Here is a 17,128-nt window from a genome sequence, read left to right as displayed (position 1 = left end):
AAAAGCTTGTGATAAGCGTATTTAAGCTCATGAGAGCTGTGATTCTTTCACTAGAACATCCAGATTGAGAGTTAAATTTAATCAAATGGCAGTCCATATCTCATAAAAATAATAATAGATTTTTAAGTGTGACACAATTTAGAAAAGTTTTAAGGAGGGTTAGAAGAAACTAAAAAGAACTATGTAATAAAATTCATTTAAAAAAGTGAACTTTAAAAAAAAATTATTAAAATAATTTTTTTGAAAGTTTGTTTACAAAGGTTACGTATCGATTAAATAAAAAAAAATGTTCTTTAACAAATCGAGATATTAATCAACGTTCTACATCCGATTATGCAAAATTTTTAACAAAAAAGATCTCAAAATATATACCTACAATCAATACAAATTATACCATTAAAATCGATTTTAACAGTCTCTAAATTAAAACCACAAAATAAGAAAAAGAAACGGTTAAGATCAACTTCTTTTGAAAAATACTGGAGAAAACAAAATAGTCTAGCCAGGAACCAATACAAAGAAAAGTCGATAACGCAGGGGCACATGAGATCAGCTAGGGGAAATGCTCATAATTTTGTCCAGTTTCTTATTTTGGACACTTTGAGGATAACATTGGACACTAAAAATAAATTGATTAAAATGATGGATTTTTATTCCAATATTTGATGAATAATGAATTCTATCTAAATATTTGTTCTTTTTGGAAGATTTTAACACTAAATACGTTAAAATTTGAATATGATTTGAGTTGAAATTGCTTTGTTGAAAATTCAGTGTGAGCAATTGCTTACGAGAAATATGACAGAACTTCGTGGCTTACTTCAGTCTTATTTAGTTTTGGTGAAGTACTAACAAAGTTTGTTCGCTGTTTTTGAGTGATATTATTGAATATTCATTGAATATTGTGTTGATTCACGTTACTGATGATTTGTACATTTGACCTGAAGTGAGATTTGCCTTGTGAATTATATTTTTCGTGTGAAAAATGGGAAATTTTTTAAGACATTCACCAGTGAGGTGATGATTCTTATTTTGGACAGGTGTTTTTCTCACGAAATTTCGTGAAGTTTTAGCTTTTGTGATGACTAGGTTGGACAAATGCCTGGAGAAACAAAGGAGCATCATCTCTACGAAAGAGATGTAGCGAGAAATGCCTTGAAAGGCTCCCGGAAAGGCCTGGGAATGAGCGAATCCGCACGTACTTGGAGCACCGAAGTCAATTCACTTTAATGAATGATATGGAAAGTTTCCGGGCTTCTTGAGACATTCTACGTTTCCCTTACATGAACAGGAAGAGGACTTGGTAAGATTGGTTCATCAAATGAGGCGGATTAGCTGTCTAAATTTACAGCCAAGTTGGACAAATTAATAAACAAGTTGTCCAAAATAAGAGCCAAGGTCACCTCTACTTATCAATTCATTTTTAAACGTATTAAAACTAATTTTAATAAAAATAAGACGATAAATAGCTTGCTAAGTTTCTAAACAACCCTTCTGAAAAGAGAGTAACAAGAAATGTCAATTAGTATAGAAAATATCGCACTTCAAACTTGGAACTTCGATGCTTATAAGCAGACTGTCCAAAATTATAAGCACTTCCCCTATGTACTAAAAAAAGTTCAGGAGAAAATTTCGCCTTTTCAGTTTTGATTGGAATAGCAGCATACAGTATTGGAAATAGGCCTACAACCACTTACACTGAGAGAAATCCGAAAAAGTTAAAATAACATTCTGGAAATGTTTATTTTACCCTGCAGTACTGATGCGAAATCGGTGTAAATATTATCCTTTTTAGGTGTATTAGAGGTTAAAATTAGAGGTTAAAGTTACACCTTTTCGTGTTAATTTTACCCTTAAAATGGTGTAAAATTAACATTAAAAAACGGTGATATGTTTTTACACCTAAAAAGTGGTAAAGTTATGAGGAAAAAAAGTTATTCGCATTCCCGTTTATTTCTCAGTGTAATAATAGCTATTTATTTTTCAAAATTCCATTGGCAAAACGTTGGAAAAGACTATCTAATAGTGTTCTTAACTCATTAGTGACCACGGTATAACACACCATACGCACATAAGAGCATTTTGAACATTTTTTTCCACTTATTTTAGTACTACAATTTATTTTGCATAGTTTGGCATCTTCCTGAAGTGGAGGAAAATCGACAGGCATGGGCTGCTACCCTGGGTGTCCTGGGCCCCCAATTCAGATAGGGACCAGGTGTTAAAAATGAATAAATGAAACAATTCTTCAATTACGCGAGAAAAATAGCCAGATAGGATAGAGGTAGAAATATATTTGATTGCACTTTTCTCGCTTCGCGGAAAGTCATGCAAAGTTTTTGCATGAAGTGACACACGGAAAATTTGACATCACATCGATTTTGATAATAATTTCCTTCATTCGCTTTTCAGATTTCAATTCTTAGTGACAAATACTTTTTTTAGGAAATTATACAATGTAAATAAATATAAAATTTATTGTGCGCTGGGCATAATAATAACAATAATAATTTATTATGGTACTATTTCAATGAAAAAAAATCAATACGTTTTTCAGCATTTTACTGTATTTAAGTGCTTCCACATGTTCGACATTTTCTTTGTAATGGTTCCTGTCATGACTGTTTCGTGGTTTTATAACACGACAAGGACTGGGGAAAAAGTCGTGACAGAAACCAACAGAACGAAAAGTCGATAATGCAGACGCACTTGAAAACAATAAAATGCTACAAAACTGTGTTCATTTTTCATTGGAATAGCACCATTAATCTGGGGTGGAATGATAACTTTTCAACACTATCGAATCGATAGTATCGATAAATCTATATCTCGTAGATAAAGTGAATGTCGCCTTTTTACGCATTGTTGGGCCATTCATTGTGACATTGTTAAAAGAATATGATTGTTTATAAATATCTATTTCAGTTACAGGAAGTCTTACTATCGTTCAAATTTTTAAGAATCGACAGTCGATAGTATCGAAAATAAGTTATCATGTCACCCCTGTATAGAACTCCAATAATTTTTAGGACATAGTTCTAATGGATTAAGAAAGTCATGGTAATGAAATTCGAGAAAATTTTTTGTTGGTTAGTCAATTTCGGAATTAGGAATGCTCATAACATATTTGTTTTACAGTGCATATGCGCTTATATAGGAAATAATAAACTGAATTACATGGTTGCAAAAGCTGTGATTATAAATTAATCATAACTAATAGTAATACCCGTAATACCAAGAAATACTTTTTATTGGTTTACAAGAATTTAGAAGATAATATTGTTATCTTTATATCAAATTATTTAGAGCAAAAATTCAACATTTCAGATAAAATAACTCCAAGATAAGCCTGCAGTAGCTTCTGGTTAGATAGATTTCTTTAGCATTGAAGTCACAATGTTTTAGTTTGCAAGAAATTTAAAGAAAACTAACCAAAACAACAACAGGAGCGTTATAGTGATAGGGGTAATAATGAGCAGGTAGTTTCTGAAAAAGGTAAAGTCTTTTTAAAGTCCTTTGCCAAACGTTTACGAATTATATTCAACTAACTAAACCGAGCTAGTTTTTCTTGGGTATAGATTATTTGAAAATAATAAAGAGTTATACAAGACTAGAACTGTCCCACATTCCCCTATATAGACAATATTAGAGTCTCATCGTCCTTTGCTTTTAAGAAAAATGAATTATCCAAATGAATTCAATAAAAGCTGAAAGCATTCAAGAAATTTAAGGAAGGAGAAGTCTCCCGAAGGACCTCTTATGCACATCGTTTTGCTTCTGATTTCCTGACAAATAAAATAATGGATTAATAAATAGAAACACGTCTTTTGCTATAGCTTAAAGGAAAGAGGGGCAGCTTTGAATTGGGGCACCTTTGAAATAGGGCTTTCCTTACCGTAATGAGCTCTGCACACCGATTGCGAAGCTAAATTACATTGACGATAAGGTTCAGTTCCATTTTAAAATTAAAAAAAAAACAATTTTAAAACTGCCCCAATTCAAAGGTTCCCCACTACCCCCAATCAAAATTTAATAATTTTATTTGTTGCGCAAATTGTTTTGCATACAACTGTGTTCGGATATTGACCTCATTTATTTAGATAAGTCAATCTTATAAGTTCTTATTAAAGTAAATATACGGAAAAAAAATTATCAATATTCCCCTGTTTCATTTTTTTTCTGATAATAAATATCAATATCAATAAATGTCTCATTTATTTGAACCAAAAGTCATATTCCTGAAAAACGACCAGAAATATGATGGAATTAGGTCCGATTATAGTAAAAATTGTCATATACGGCAAATAAATAAATAAAGTAGAATGAGAGGCAGAAAAAAGTGAGAACGCGAGGGAAAAAGAACATAAAATGTAAAGGCAATGAAGTAAAGGAAAGGTGAATGTAATGGGGAAATGACTTCCAAATTCCTGTGACGAGGATTTCTGAGAATTAGAAAATTGTCCAATAAAGTTATAAAGCAGTAAAACCTTTTTTTTTCTTTTTTACTTCTCCCCTCCAAAAAAAAAAACAAGAATAACACTCCAAAGAAATACAAAACAGAGAAGAACCGCCAAAGACTTTTATTTTATACAAATTCCCAATTTATTCTTTGTGTATATTTTTCACTGACTCTGCTCACTTTCTTGTACATTTTCTCAAAATGGTGCAACATGGTTCTGTTTAGCCCTTGAGACATGTCTTTAACCATACATATTCTAAATTGTGTGTGCTTTGTAAAACAACAGTAACAGTTGAATCGCATTCAGGCGAGACTAATGAATATATTTTCACTTAAATAATTTCAGAGAAATAAGTTTTAAATGTTTTATGGAGAAATTTAATCATTGTGTCTGTTATATCTCAAATATAACCCCTTCAATTGGTAATTGTATATTGTCTTCTTTATCAAAATTTACCACGAAGTGATAATCATTTTTAGCACAATCATCGAATTGAAGATAAAAACGATTGAGATAATTTAAAAAAAAATGAAAAAGGTGTATTTACAAATATTGAAAAAAAAACACATTTTTTCAAAAGCAAGTCAAGGCAGTCAAGGCCATTATCTTCTCTCAGCATGAAATGTTCTTACAGAATTTATTGGCATCTTTGAAGACACCAAGGCAAATTATTTTACAAGAAATACTAAATTTTGTAAAACATTTTATCATCACAGTGACAACCCAATAAATATACTAAAGCAAAACTCCTCCAAGTAGCGTCTGTTTTATCACATATAAGTTTCAATATCTTTAGCATTTGAGATGAAAACCTTGAACAACAACTCTTTGTAGTTCTTACAGCAGTCAAAATACAGTCACACGCAGATGAATTCGTGAGAGAAGGTCAGTGTAAAAGGAAATATATTCCATCTGCTATTAGTTTAACAGCACGTGAGAGATTGCAGAATGAGTTGAAAAGTGCGTCTTTTGACGCTTGTAAACGCTTCTATAAATACCAATATAACACGATAATGTTTATTAGGAAGTAGGAAGGTGTAGCTATAATATCGAGAAATCAATAAGATTAGAATATTCTAGGACAATGGGCCCATTTCTAAGACTCACATCAAGATCAAAATCAAGAAAAATAAATAATTTTGAAATTCTACAATAAAATAAAGGAATTACAAAGCATCCCAGCTTTGTTGATTGAACTCAAAGTAAAATGTCCAACGCACAATAATTTTTGTTTAGTAAACATTTTTTTTGACATTTCAATGAGAGCGAGTGAGATCTATATTTTAGTCATCATTCTCATTCCCAGCAATTTTGAAAACATATTTATAAAATAAAGTTATTGTGCTTTGCTTTGGGTATAAAACGTTCTTAAAAGTAGTTTTGTTACATCCAGATTAATAAAGTTTATTAGCGTTCTAACTCGGAAGGAATGACTTCTTTTTCAAGAGTTTCAGCAATACGTTTTCGATACTGTGTTATTTTTAATGTTCAAGTGTTCAAAAACGAATTAATAAATCATTTATAAACTACTCAATATAGTGGAGAAATTTGAAATTATTTTAAGCAAAAATTTATTATAGGGGAAACTGGGGCACCATCGAACACGTAGTAGCACCGAATACTGCGATTTTTAAGTTAGATAGGGTAAAGTGATATAAGTTGGACAATTCGCCGGTACAAGTTGGACATGGCTTTTTTCTTGATAAATACAATACAAAATTTGTTTTTAAGCACAAGAAACCCAATTAGAAAACTAAAGCATTAAAAATATACAAATAAAAATGAAGTACTAAATTTATCAAGAAAAAAAACCCTGTCCAACTTGTACTATTGTCGAACTTGTACCACTTTACCTTATTAGACTTCAGCGAGGGCGAGTCCTGTGTGAATTCATAAATACTATATGGGGATGCCACTGAAGAAATTATTGTAATAGTCCAAGTACTCTAAAAATAAAATTCAGTGTATGGTGTTACCCCATGTTCGGTTGGTAGTGTCCTAGTGTCCCCTATAATCAGTTTAAGGTCGGTTCATTACGGGTTTTTTTCTGATTGTATCCGTTTCACTGAAATGTTATATATAAGATTAACATTAAGATTAATACTTTCTGATCTGCGAGAATAGCAAAAAAAGGTAGCAATGTTTTATCTTGTCTCTCTCTCGCACTTGTCCACTGCGTACATAGTTAGCAGGCATAAAACTGCTCGAAAACCGATCGAATCACAGTTGGCACGCATCGAAAATTGCTTAAATTCTTGTTCAGATGGTTCAGAAAGTTTAGAAAACAAAATAAGCAATAATATTTTACTGATCATTACTCCCGTAACTACATTAGAATGCACACTTTTAACATACTATTTAAATAGCTTAACGAACTTTAACTATCCCCAAATGAATGAGATATCCGCAAAAATTCTAGAATCTTAAAGGCTTTTAAAGGGCATGTGTCTGTCGATCTGTAAATCAAAATCTTGATATCCAACATATAACCCGCAAATATTTCAAGATGTGAAATTCTGGAAACGAATATTCGAAGATTTAAGATGTTCTGAAAAAAGTCGTACATTTGTTAAATAATTTTGTTCCGAAAAAAGTTGTACATTTTGGATAAAATTGAGGGACAGTCTTACGGTAAATGAGTTGTGCACTGCAAATAATGTTTTGTATGAACTATTTTCCATATTCAGTGATAAAATTGGGGTTGAGCCACCATCGTAAGTTAAGAAACCAATATCTTAAAAGTGTCTCATTTCTATTTTTTTTTTTTTCAAATGAGATTTAGGTGATAAATAATGAGAGATAGACACTTGTAATATTCAGAGCACCCCCATAAGTCAACCCTGGGATTATTCATATGAACCTTTATTTTCCTCCAAACCCTTCCCTTCTCTTCTAAAAACATATATATTTTTTGAATATCTTTTAAACTGTTTGAAAGATTTCTTTAATTTTTGGATATCGTCGGTTCCGAATAAGACTATTGTAAGTCCAGAATGTAAACTTTACAGGAAAGAGGTTTAAAGTTTGACAGCTAAAATTTATTAGTTATTATTTAATTTTACTGCAATTAGTATACTCTCAGTTTTTGAAACTATTTTATCATACTTACGCATTGAATATCTTCTAGTTAACACTACTTTTAAATTAATTGTAGCAAAATTGTGGGCAAAAAACTCAATAATTCGGCACGCTGATTTTAAGTTTTTTTCATGTAACTTTTGCAGGAATATCTTAATCAACATAAAATTTTGTGGGGATATAGATCTAAGGTTTCTGCATCCAATGATACCATCTTTTTATACTATTGTAAGTAGACTTACAATAGTCTTCTTCGGAACCGACGATATGCCTCAGATAATGTCCAGAAGAACATTTCTTCCATTCGCCAATGACGTAATGTCACGGTTTTCCAAAGTCAAACTTCAATTTTAATGTTTTCGTTATCTAACTTATAGTGGAGGCAGAACCCCAATATTACCCCTGAATATGGAGGGTAGTTCATACATAAGATATATACCAATAACAAAAACAGTCCTTGAAAACATTCCTTTAATCTTTGATTTGTTCCCAAACGTACGACTTTTTTCGGAACGGAGCGAGTAGTACATTTTGTCAATTAAGTAAAAGGGTTTGATTTTTTTGAGAAATAAAATAAAACATGGAGAATTAAAAATATATCTTATATGTGCGTGCATTACAGTAACCACTTTAAATGTGCTTAGTTGAAAGCCCTTGATTAAGTGGACTTAGTGAAATATTTTCCATGTCCTTAATACAAACTACTTAATTAAGGATGTTAACAAAGGCTTCTATTATGTATTTAATGCTAAGGCTGAGTTATACCATATTAGATTCGTTCTTATCTACAAAACGCCGACCTTTGTCCCATTTTCATATATTTTTTAAATAGCTGGATATTTTACAACCCTTTCAAAATGTTTCATTAAACTAAGAGCTTATTATCTCCGGGCTTATTATAACCCGGTGACCAGAAATTCTTCTATACCGAATATAAATTTCGAGAGTAGTTTCCTTTTTCCCTTCTTAACAATATTTCACAATATCTTTTCATTTACCATTTAAAATTTCCTTTTTAATATGTTTTTACTGAATAAATTAAATTTTATGTGACCAATTTCACCCAAATAATACATAATCTACTGTAAGCTACTAAGCTTTTATTTTTTTTTTAAATTATAGTGATTCTTATAAAAAAAACGGCAAAGACCCTGTTTGAAAAACCGTTTATGAAACATCTTTATAAGCTTTAATGGCATTTTATTTTATTTAAAATAATAATTATGATTTATGCACAAAATTTCTTGTAGAATTTATTTCTAGTGAAAAAAAATTAAACCAATTGTTAAACCCTTTTAGATATAGCAATTTAATTAGGACACTAGAATAATAAAATATTGCATTGTTCGATGTTTTATTACTCTTCATAATTTATTAAACTAATTGAAATGCATCACATTTTTTGTATAATTTTCCCATAGTCATTAATTGCAATTTCACTAAAAACAAATTAAGAAATAGTCCGGCTTATGATTATTTTTCAATGTAATTTCATACGCTTTTTGACATTTTCATTTACCACTTTTATATATATTTTTTGAGTTATTAAAATTTAAATTAATTTTTTTCGATTTAATAAAATTTGGGAAAGCAACACTGCAAATTTGCCACATAATTAGGGGGTAACTTGAATTGCAAAAAATCGTTTTTGCGATTTTTTTGGAAGAAAAGGAAAATACCAACTTCTCGATATTTTTTATATATAAATGTTTAAATTTATTTAAAATGGTTAAATTATTATTAATTTTCTTGCATTTAGGGTACAATAAAGCTTTTCCATCACCTTAGAAAGATCACTCGCAGAAATTTCAAAATACACAATAATAAAAATTAACACTATTATAGTGTTAAATATTGAAAAAGTGTTTAATTTAAAATTGTTTAATTTAAAGTTGTTGAATTTGGACTTGTGTAATTTAAAAATTGTTGAATTTTTATGTGTAAACTCAAAAATTATTGGATTCTGTTAATTGTTGAATTTTCTTTTCATTTCGAAGATTTTGATTTTTTTGCCTTTTTAGACATTTTTATTGGTTTTTCCTGTACTCGGAATCCCCCTAATGCGAAATGATTACAACTGAAGCTCGGATCTTCACGATATACTTATTATGCATATAAATATTTGATGTTCTATATGACTTTCGCCCAATGAACAACATCTCGACTGAAGTATAAGTCTTAATTGGAAATTCAACAATTTTTATACAACTTTTGTTTAAAAATTCAACAACTTTTGTCTCAAAATTCAACAACTTTTGTTTAAAAATTCAACAACTTTGGTTGAAATACACAAGGCTTCACACTATAATAGTATTAAAAATTTTTATCAAACCATAATAGTGTTAATTTTTGATCATGTGACAAAAAATACCATAAAGTTGTGTATTTTTTCATACTATAATAATGTGAAAAACTGTAATCATACTAAAATAGTGGAATTTTTAGAATTTGTCAAACAGTTTTAATTCACGAAACATTGTTGAAAAAATTTTATGATTATAACAGTGAGAAATTTTACACAGATCGCAGTTAAATAATTAATTTATCCGATTTCACACTATTATAATGTTAAAATTTTACACATTTTCAAATTAAACAACATTGTTGAAAATTTTTCAACTATAATAGAGGTAATTTTCAATCACGTGACAATAAATTACCAAAATGTTGTGTATTTTTTAAACAATTTTAAATTAAACAACTAAAATGGTCGATTTTACACTATTATAGTAGTAAAATTTTACACATTTTTTTACTGTGTACTCAAACAATTATTTTGTTTAACAAACAATATGGAGTAAAACCAAACTTATAACCCAAGACAACAGGATTATCTCAGCAGTTTGTTTATAAAATTAACGAATTCAATTAATAAACATCGCGTAAATGCAGATGAAGAAGTCCACCTATAATTTTCAATGCTTATTAAATAAAACTTCTTAAAATCGATAAGTACAGATCAATATTGATACAGGGAATTTATAAAGGAATTTGAATTTACACAACCGATATCCGTTAGTTAATATCTATAACTGAAGTAAACTTTAAAACTCACAGATAAACTTTCAACACACAGAGCATCTACATAAACTTTTCTTCAAAATGTAACTCACTTTCGCATTTAAAGTTTTCCCTTTACATCTAATTTAGCTCAAATGGAATATCCAGATTTAATATAATCTCGGATGAACTGCTCACAAATACTGAGAATTATTGAAATTTTCACCCCAAACTGAGCTTCAATTTCACAGAATTTCTCATGTATTTCATCATAAATTGCTCACAATTTCCCAGAGTTTTCTCACAAAAGCCCTCAGTATGATGCCTCAACAAAAATTTTATATTTTGGAGAAAAGTTTGCCAAACCCGATGCGCCCCGGAAGGGCGGAAAAATGAAACTGGAGATCCCCATTAGATTGTGAATTGAGAAGAGTGGAACAGAACAAAAAAAATCAAACAGGTGCGTGTTACTCACTTTTCACGGGCTTTTCCAACCAACCACAACTCTCTGGCGCAATTGCAAAAGTATATATTGTTCGAAAAGTGGGGGATTCCAGACGGGGATGTGAGAGTCAGGGGACGTCCGGTGATGGGAACACATGAACATAAAACGGATGTTAATTGTGTGTGAATTATAATAATCTCTCACGGAACCTATCTCCTGCCAAATAAAATAACCCATGGCGCATTTTTGGGGCTGCTGCAAAGACGGATTTTCTCTTCTGGATGACTACAATGGGAATTCGCAGCTATTGAAAATCAGACAGAAAGGGAAAACTACTATGATTCTACATTACTTATTAGAAAATGTTGGGGATCTGACATACTCTTCTTTGACTTCAAAAAGAGGTTAGTTAAGTTACATATAAGAAAAGTCGGAAAGAGAGGTATATAGTATGCAAAATTTCAAATGGAATATCACGTGTTTTAGAAAGAGTACACTGTAGTGGAGTAATACGATAAGATATTACTGTTCGTATTAATTGCTTTCTGAATCGTAGTACAGGCAATTCTAGCAATTTTCGATGCGTGCCAACTGTGATTCGGTCGGTTTTCGAGCTATTGTATTGCTGCCAACTTTGTGCAAAGTGAAAAAATGCGAGAGTGATTCTATTTTCTGTCCAATCAGAATGTCACTAGCGGAAAGCGCACTACTTTCGGACAACTCAATTTTTTCTATGTTCTTAATGGATTTGACCCATGGCTCTTTTCTAGAAATTTGGGGCATTGGACAAGCTATTAAAATGTAATATTGCAATGAGCCAAATTAATTTAAAACACATTGAAAAAAATGAATTGCTCGAAGCTTGAGTCGTACGAAGGTAACGCCCTTTCCCGTATTGACGCATTCTGAGTTAAAATACAGACCTTTTGCGGCCACTAATGTACTTTTCGACATAAGGAAATTACTTAAACATTTCCAAAGTAAATTTTTTTATCATACTAGAAAAAAGTTCACATAAGTCCAGAAACCCAGGTTTTCAGGAGTGATTCTATTATTTTGTCGACAACTGTATGTGTTTTTAATTTTAGATATAATTAATAAAAAAAAAGAGAAAATTTTAAGAAATGTCACATTATGCGAAGGCATGAACGTTCGAAGGGAGAGTACTTTCTCCTACAGAACGATTTCGAAATCAAAACACATTGTCACGTAATCTTAGTTAAAGAAAGCAATTTAAAAGTAAATCGTTTACAGTAGACTCTCACTCAATCGGCTCTTTTTCAATCGGGCGAGAAATTTTGTTCACAATTTTCACGTTTAATTATGAAGCTAATTCGCTCAAATTCGCTGTAGTTCTTCATATTTTATCGTGATTCTTTATAATTGAGCGCTTTTTTGGAATTTACAAAGACGTTGACGCCCAAATCTATCGATAAACCGCATGAAATTTTGCCCCAAATGCCCAATTGAGAGAGAGTCTACTGTACTCTGTCTTTCAAAATATTTTTTAATGAGTAAAAATATTAGGTGGTTTAGGAGTCTCAAATGCACTAAACACTAAATGCTAAATAATAAATAAACTAAATGTACTAAATTCACAGCCGGAAGTTATGGTGTTATTCCACTGAAAAGGAGCATGCTTTTTTAGTACATCTCTGTTCTACATTATCAAAGTTTCTTTGTGTTGATTCTTGCCTGTTTTCTCTAGGCCTCGCTGTGTTCTAAAACCAAAAAACAGTAATGACAGGAACCAGTACAAAGAAAAGTCGATTACAGTAGGTGTCAAAAGTTTGTTGCCTCATGTATTTTGGGAAACCAGGTGCAAAAAATGATTAAAAAAATAGATAGAAAAAAATTACTTTTCAATTTTTTTCTATTTACAAATTATTAGCCTGTTATCCGTAGATCTTGTTTATGTATTTCGAAAAAATATTTCATTTTATTACATATAGAAAATAATTGTTTTCCAAAAGTTGTTCATTTTTCATGCGTCAAAAGTTTGTTGCCTCATTTAAAAAGTTACTTAAAATGGTCAAAAACATTCAACTAACTTAAAATACACCGGCTATATTTTTAGTTTATGTCATTTGAGAGGCCAATGGTGGATTTGGACATTTCCAAAATTGTCTATGGTAAATAGATGTGTATAAAAGTGATGATAAATAACAAGAAATAATCTGTTTTTAGTTATTTCATAATTTAGCTTAAAATAACAAGTTAGAAGGAGTTAAAAGGTGGAAAATCGTCCAGAGATACTGCCGAAGTGAATCTTCGTCGTTAATTGCCAAATTTTATGTAAAATTACGAAAGGTTATACATAAAATGGTCAAATATTATACTGATGAGGTACGAGTACATCTGAAAAACGCTACTGGCAGACCTAGGGTATCCATTCAGAGAGTTGATAACAGCATTGTAATTATTTATGATGTCTGCCTTATAAATTGAAAGACAGTTGGTTGCTGAAGGGACACAGGTCCTTACTGTTACAAAAAACAATCCCATATTAAATGAAAATGGTAAGAATGTTTGGATAGCTCGCAATATTCCATTGATAAACAAGACCAATCTGAATAAAAGGTGGTAGATTTACTTGAAACATGTAAAACAAACTACAACCTTTTATCTAGATTAGACTAGCTAACTAATGGAATATTGCGAGCCACCCAACATTCTTACCATTTTCATTGAATATGGGCTTGTTTTTGTAACAGTAGGGATCTGTGTCTCTTCAGCAACCAACTGACTGTGAATTTTTTGAGCAGATATCAAAGGGTCACTATCAGAGATAGGGAAGGTTTTGAACCTTCGTACTAAAAAAGGAATCCAAGATTTAAGATTTTTTACTGAATGCCACACAAACCGAATCTATTATATCACTATGTCAAAAAAATCTCTCACATATTGGGTTCATAATTCTGCCTCACAAAATTGCTGGAAGTCCTTGGATTTTCCTCTACAGGAAAATGAAAATGTAGTAGCATTTTTTACGAATGTATCCGGTACCGGAATGCTTCGTACCATTTCTTCCAACCCCTGTAGGCCTCATTTTCCCCGGAAACGTTACACCGGAAACAAAAATTTGGGCATCACTACTTAGATGGAACTTTCATCTACTTCTTTTCACTGTTTGTAGAAGGTATCACGCATTAAAAGATCAATTTTAAGCTATTTTTCTAACACATGTTTTTTGCAATCGGAAAACCATGTTTTCCCTGCATTCTGACAGTCAGTTCAGAGCTCGGTTAGGTGTGATTCTCTTATAATCTCACCTATTGTAGTCCTCGGATTTTCTCTGACACCTCTGAGAGACAGTCTTACAGAACATATTTCGGACACAACTGATTTCAAAAATGACCACCCATCAATTTAAAATGAAATGTGGAAAGTTTCACTTTAAAACAAGGAAAATTTTATGAAAAATACTCGAAATGCATTGAAGTGGCAACAAAAGAATCACATCTACCTTAAACAGTCTAGTTTCATCACTGCACAAATCAGAAAGAAGCAATCACACCTATTGTAATCCTCGTAATTTCTTAATACTTCGAATCTGTCTTACAGAACATTTTTTGAACATCAGTGATTCTTAGAATTACCAGTGATTAATTTAAAGTTAAATGAGGAAAACTCCGCTTGAAAACAAAGCAAATTGTATGAAAAATGCTTAAAACGCACCGTATGGACAATGAAAGAATCACACCTACTTTAAGCAGATTTAGGCTTAATGTTTGATTTGACAGAAGCGAAACGAAAGCATCTGATGAAGTCTCACTTTGCTGTGGAAGTGCGTGTTTTTCTTCGAGATTTTCTTGAAAGATGTTCTAATCGTTGCAATATCACCATTTTCTTGTCAAATTGTTCAGTGGAATCTCTGGATGGGTCAAAATATCCAGAGCATCGTGCACAGTGTGTCCCAAAACTGTCTGGAATTCACAGAGTTGGTAGTCAATGATTTTGACTGATATTTTTACGAACCTGCACTGGAGGCAATCTTTGTGAACTTTTCTTCGCCCACAATTCCACCCCCTTCTAGCGAAAGATTTTCACGGTAAATATTAACCCTGATAAACCTTATATAACTTGGAATGTTGTTTTTCTTCGAAAAGACTCTTGAAGCGTGAAAAAATGCATAAAATAATACACATCAGAATTGCGATTTTAGGCCCATTTTTTATTTTTGCTTCTAGAACCCAGGAAAAAAGGCCTAGGCTCCCAAGGTTGTCCGGAAATGTGAGATGTGGGATTAGCTATAAGAATATATGACCATGGATGATATTTATTTAGTAACTTGGAAAAAAATCAACATTTACGAACCTGCGACGTTACGAAGGTGCGAAACCCTCCCCTACTTATAATTTTTCAGACGATTTTATGTATATCCTGTAGAGATTTTCTATAAAATTAAACAATTGACGACGAAGATTCATTCCCGCAGTATGTCTGGACAATTTCCCACCTTTTAAGTTTTTGTAATTTTCAATTTTTAATCTAAATTATAAATTATCAAAAAACAGATTATTTCTTGTTATTTATCAATAATAATATTGCAATAATATTGCCTCTCAAATGACATAAATTCCAAATGTAACTGGTTTATATTAAGTTGGTTGCATGTTTTGACCATTTTGAATTACTTTTTCAAATGAGGCAACAAACTTTTGACAAATTAAAAATTATCCACTTTTGGAAAATGAGATCTACGGATTAAAGGAAATTCATTTGCAAAAAGAAAAATTCGAAGAAGTAATTTTTTCTATAATTTTTTGTACCCAGTTTCCCGATCATACGTGAGGCAACAAACTTTTGACACCTACTGTATGTAGAGAAGCACTGGAGGACAGTAAGTAATGTGCTAAAATAAAAACATGTTCATTTTTCATTGGAATAGCACCACTATAACTTCTATTATTTAGAGTCCCTATCAGACTACTAGATTTCGAGTTTAATAAAACCACATTTCCACTTGGCTAATGAAAGAATCACTGTTCACGAGAACCCTTGAAGCCTAACTTAGAATCTGAGTGCGTGGGAGGGCACGCTTTCCGTGGGTGCTACATCCCTGGCATTGCATAATATTCTCTCTTGCTCTCACACACCTTTAGCGGGCTGTTTTCCATCATATATCAAGGTCTCCATCAGGCAGATTTTGCGAAAAATTAATAGCTTTTCCATGGCAGAGAAAAAATGTCAATCGATGGGAAAGCGCTACAACAATTTCTGCAATGTTTGCCGCGGTCGCGATAGAAGTGAAATGTGAGATAAATGCCGTGGAATTAATTATATTCTGTGGCACTTTTTTGTAATCATAGCTTATAAAGCAGCTCGCGAGAAAAGCACCACGGATCGCGGCAGACGGATCAGGAAATATCGGTGCGGAATTTATTGCCATTTTCGCGAGAAAAGTGAATCTCCTATCGTGAGAATTCCTGATCAATTTTCCCGTTTTTTCACACCCAAATCCCTTCCTGTTGCACTGATAGTGACTCAAGTGTAGTTTTCAGGGAAACTTGGTGGCTTTTCTTGCTGCGATAAGAGAAATTTTGCTGAATTTTTCTCTTGAAGATTTTTTGTGGTGGGTTTGCGTGACAGAACGCGGAGACGCGCAGTAAAATTCCATGCGAATTTACAGGGAATAGGGATGAGAAAGTCAATTGAAACTTACATTTTCCAGAACACTGCTTCACTATGAATGCTTTTCACACACTTTTCCTCACTTTATGCCACAATTTCACATGAAAAATCACTAAATTCACTTCATCATCTTGCACTTGCTTCTTTCGTGTATGGTCAAGTGGTGAATAATGGCGGAGTGGGGAATTTGATATGGATGGCCGACTTCAGCGCCTCTGGGTAAGGGTTTTCGAAATTCGTTCGAAAACCCTTCCAATTCAAATTGTAACGGATCTCGTCACATGGTTTTCGTGCGTATACTCGCGTTAATGAACTTTAAAAAAGAAAAATAATAAGAAATATGAACATTTTATACCTAAAAACCCCTCCAAAATATTCAATTCGAATTGATTGCTACAAAGACTTCAAATAAATCAAACAATTGCAACATACAACTGCGATTTATAGCAAAACTTCAATTCCAGCGCCTCCATAACCTCAAAAAATCATAAAATCCAACAAATTTCCAAAG

At 31.9% G+C, this 17,128-nt stretch overlaps 1 protein-coding gene across 2 annotated transcripts in view; it reads right to left on the bottom strand.

The window, feature by feature from the left end:
• Positions 1-16,807, bottom strand: part of LOC129798145 (signal transducer and activator of transcription 5A-like) — a 52,944-nt gene extending 36,137 nt beyond the window's left edge. For both annotated transcript variants that reach the window (XM_055841141.1, XM_055841142.1), the window contains exon 1: positions 16,649-16,807. The gene's annotated coding sequence lies outside the window, so the exon portion shown is untranslated. The remainder of the gene's footprint in view (positions 1-16,648) is intronic.
• Positions 16,808-17,128: the final 321 nt, after the last annotated feature.

This window comes from Phlebotomus papatasi, chromosome 1, assembly GCF_024763615.1.
Source record: "Phlebotomus papatasi isolate M1 chromosome 1, Ppap_2.1, whole genome shotgun sequence".
In the NCBI taxonomy this organism is placed as follows: Eukaryota; Metazoa; Arthropoda; class Insecta; order Diptera; family Psychodidae; genus Phlebotomus; species Phlebotomus papatasi.
The sequence above is the reverse complement of the archived record's forward strand: the minus strand, read 5'-3'. Positions and strand labels throughout refer to the sequence as shown.